General features: G+C 44.1%; 1 long non-coding RNA gene across 1 annotated transcript in view; it reads left to right on the top strand.

The window, feature by feature from the left end:
• The window catches only part of LOC102470269 (uncharacterized), a 14,024-nt gene extending 13,743 nt beyond the window's left edge, over nucleotides 1-281 (top strand). Inside the window, exon 4 of the long non-coding RNA XR_334466.1 lies at nucleotides 256-281. This is a non-coding gene — a long non-coding RNA (uncharacterized LOC102470269). The remainder of the gene's footprint in view (nucleotides 1-255) is intronic.
• Nucleotides 282-4,337: the final 4,056 nt, after the last annotated feature.

The raw sequence follows: 4,337 nt of genomic DNA, 5'->3' as shown, positions 1-4,337 counted from the left end.
ATTGGATTCCCACATGGCCAACCATGGCTCGAGTCCTGGACCTGGCAGCTTGCTTTATCAGTTTTTCTCTCTCTCTCTCTCACTCTGTCTCTCTCTAGTGAAATTAAAATAAAATAATAATAATTAAAAAAAGGGAACCAGCAGGTGGCATGGTGGTTAAGGTGTTATACACTCCCGTATGGCCTACCATGGTTCAAGTCTCAGACCTACTGACTTGCTTTCCACTTTCTCTCTCTCTCTCTTTGTCTCTTTCAGGTCAAATTAAAATAAATAAACGAACAAATAAAATTAAAATAATTATTTAAAAATAAAATAAAATAATGAAAAATAAATGAAATGAAATAAATAAGTAATTCTTTTAAAATTTTAAGAAAACAACCCTGTCCACCTGGAGGATTTGGGAGCAGTGACACCCCCGTAACAATAAGCACACCTAGTTATGGTGTCTCGGTACCGTTCTCCACGGGAAGGAACCAGGACTCTTTGGAGAAATGATTGATTTCAAGACTAGAACAGATAAAGTAGAAGATAAGCCTAGAATGTCTCGTGCTAGAGAGTAAGGAAGTACTCCCCACGGATCCAGTCTGACACCGTCTGAGCACCCAGATAAGCAATAACAGGAATGAACTGAAATCAGTGGCTTCATGAATCTGCACAAAGTAAGTGAATACATGGGCAGGTGGAAGAGTGATGGGGTTTTACCTCGTCTCAGCCTATCTCCTTATGAAATATTTACTCGTAAAGGGGAAGAGAGCAGACTGACGTGGAGAAGCCTGGAAGACACTGCCTTATTCAAGATCGTCAATAATGGGGGGCCGGCAGGTGGCGTGGTGGCTAAGGGCACTGGATTCCACGTGGCCAACCATGGTTTGGGTCCCAGACCTGGCGGCTTCCTTTCCCACTTTCTCTCTCTCTCTCTGTCTCTCTGGTTAGATGAAAATAAATGAATAAATACATAAATTAAATAAATACATATTTTTAACTCATCAGTAATGGGACACATCAGGCCAGTTGGTGGCACAGCAGTCACGCAATGCTGCGTTCCTGGACCCACATGGGAGGATCCCAGGTTCTTGTCCCGGGCCTCCCTGTGCATGCCAGGCACATGTGCACACACTTGTGGTTGGGGCTGGCTGGCTGAGGCCGGCATTGCATCACCACGGAGCACAGCGTGAGGGTCCTATCGGGAGTGCCCGTCTCTCATCTTTCTCTCATGGAAGAAATAAGTGAATAAACTTTTGTTGCTGGGTTTTTTTTTTTTTTAAGTTTTCTTCTTGGGGACTGGCAGGTGGTGTTGTGGTTAAGGATGCTGGACTCCCACATGGTCAACCACGGTTCGAGTCCTGCACCTGGCGGCTTTGCTTTCTCACCCTCTCTTTCTCTCTCTCTCTCTTTACAATTTTTTTTTTTTAATGAGAGGTTTTTGCCTTAGGGTACGTGTACTTGCCAGAGACAGGCAGACAAAGATAGTAAGAGAGAAACTGAGAAATCATCCTCCGGGGGGATGGCCATGCCACAATCCCTTCTCTTCCATTCTCCTTTCAGGATCTCGGACACATGCATACGCACCAGGTGTGATTTTCAAGCCACCAGGTCTGGGACTTAAACTGCCATCGACCATGGGGGAGTCCAGTGACGTAATCACTACGCCATCTGCTCGCCTCCAATTTTTCTTACTTTTTTACATTTAATTACTGTACATCTTTACAGCATACAAAATGAACTTCTGAGCATGCATACACTGCATATTAGTCCAGTCAAAGATAAACTTTTTTTTTCTTTTTGGAGAGGGAGTCGAGCCAGGCAACATAACGATTATGCCAACTTCTGGTCGAAATTGCCTTTAATGAAGCTCAAGTCAGTGAAACAAAATGAAGTCTGAGGAAGGACCTGTGCAGAAGGAGGATGGTGGGCTGCCGATGAAGCAGGAGCAGGTAGCAAACATTCTTCACACCACTATACAAATCCGGGAACTGAGCATCATTACCACCTTGCTTAAATTTTAAATTATGGTAAAACACACATGACATAAAGCTACCCATCTGAAGGGTTTTTTTGTGTGTGTGTGTGTTTTTTTTTTTTGAGAGGTTTTTGCTATAGGGCGCGTGTTCTCGCCAGAAAGACAGAGAGAGACAGAGAGACAAAAAGCGAGAAATCACCCCCCCCGGGGGGATGGCCACACCACAATCCCTTCTCCTCCATTCTCCTCTCGGGATCTAGGGCACGCACGCACATACATGCAGTGTGAATTTAAGCCACCAGGTCTGGAGCTTGAACCGCGGTCGACTACATGGGACTCCAGCAACATAGCCATTCCGCCAACTGCTGGTCCCATAAAAACAAACTTTTTAAAAATAATGCAGGCTGGCTCCCTAGCCTAGTGGTTAAGGGAGCCAGATTCCACATAGCCAGTTGTGGTTCAGATCCTGGTGTGGCGTGAAAGTCACACCAGGCAGGCGTGTGTGCATGCCTCAAATCCTGATAGGATGGCGTAATAGAGGAGAAAGAATTGCAACTCAGCCACACCCCATTAGGGGGTGCTTTCTTCTTCTGTCTCTCGTCTCTGTCTTTTTCTCTGTCTGGTGATTCACCATGTGCCCTCTGGTAGTTAAAATAATAAATAATAATAATAACAATAATAATGGGACAGATTAAAATCATGCATCATCTTTTACGATACAGTGAGCATCCTCCTGTGTTAGTTTGTGGTGCACAAATACACAAGCTGCCTCTAATCTAAGCAGCACAAACTGAATTTAATCAGGAGGAAGCCTCAGACAATCCCAAATGGATAAGCTCCTACAGAGTATCTGCTCTAGCCTCTTCAGAAAGGTCATTAAAATCCAGGAACGACTGCGGCAGTGTTCCAGACCGAAGGAGACTCAACAGACAGGACTGCATACAGCGAGCACTGCTGGACCTTAAATAAGGTCTGAGGATTAGATGGTAGAAATGTATCAGGGTGCCACCAGTAGGTGGCATGGTGGTTAAGGTTCTGGACTCCCACATGGTTGACTGCAGTTCAAGTCCTAGACCTGGCAGCTTGCCTTCTCATTCTCTCTCTCTCTCTCATTCTCTTTCTGAGGAGCACGTGTGCCCTATTGGAAATTAACAACAACAATAATAAATAAAATTAGGTAAATAATTCTTTCATTATTTATTTATTTACTTTTGGAGAGGTTTTTGCTATAGGGCGTGTGCGCTTGCCAGACAGAGAGAGACAGAGAGACAGAAAGCGAGAAATCACTCCCCGGGGGAATGGCCACGCCACAATCCCTTCTCCTCCATTCTCCTCTTGGGATCTTGGGCATGCATGCACACGTGTCTGGCGTGAGTTTCAAGCCACCGGGTCCGAGACGCAAACCGCAGTCGACTACATGGGAGTCCAACAACATAGCTATTATGCTAACTGCTGGTCCCAATAATTATTTTATTTTTTAAGAGAGATTTTTGTTATAGGGTGTATGAGCACATGAGCTCACCAAAGACACAGAGAGACAGACAAAGTGAGAAATCACTCCCCAGGGGAGATAGCCATACCATAGTCTCTTCTTTATTTTCCCTTTGAGATTTTGGGCACACATACCACATGCACCCAGTGTGAATTTGAAGCCACTGAGTCCTGGACTCAGACTGTAGTAGGCCATGTTTGAGTCCAGCAACATAACCACTACACCACCTGCTGGCCCCCTAAATAATTCTTTAAAATAAAGAAAGAAAGAGAAGAGAAAGAAAGAAAGAAAGAAAGAAAGAAAGAAAGAATTAATCGGGTTAATTTCCTATATCGTAATTCTGTAGGAGGAAAAACACATTTAAGTGGTGAGACATTGTGTAGTAAAATGCCCGAATGGTTCAGGAAAAAAAAAAAGTTATTTATATTGTACGTGTAGCTTTTCTGTAAGTTTGAGACAGCATCAAAAGAAGAAAAATAAATGTTTTGCGTGGCTCACAATTTTAAAATTTGAATTAGTTGCTGACATTGAATAATTAAGCAGTTCATACTTATGGATCTAGGTTTCAGGCTTCTCTTGTGGACTCTGAAAGTCTAACCCTGGGCAATGCCTGGCAGGCGAGAAGCCACTGTGCCCTTTGAATGTCAGAAGCTTCCAGTTCTCCGAAGCCTCTGTTGTGTCACACCCAGCTCATGGTATCATTTATGCTCCTTTCCTGGCGTGAGCTACCAGAAGGCAAGAATCTGCTCCCGAGTGGATGCTTAAAACATCTGTTGAATGGATAAATGGGTCGGTCGAGGGATGGACGGATGAACTTTCAAGGCACTCCATTAAGTCAGACCTATCTCTGCACATCAAGCCCAAGATGTTTATTGACAGCCATGG

Source organism: Tupaia chinensis, unplaced genomic scaffold, assembly GCF_000334495.1.
Source record: "Tupaia chinensis unplaced genomic scaffold, TupChi_1.0 Scaffold000226_1, whole genome shotgun sequence".
Classification (NCBI taxonomy): Eukaryota; Metazoa; Chordata; class Mammalia; order Scandentia; family Tupaiidae; genus Tupaia; species Tupaia belangeri.
Note: the sequence above shows the minus strand (reverse complement) of the source record. Positions and strands in the feature narration are given on the sequence as shown.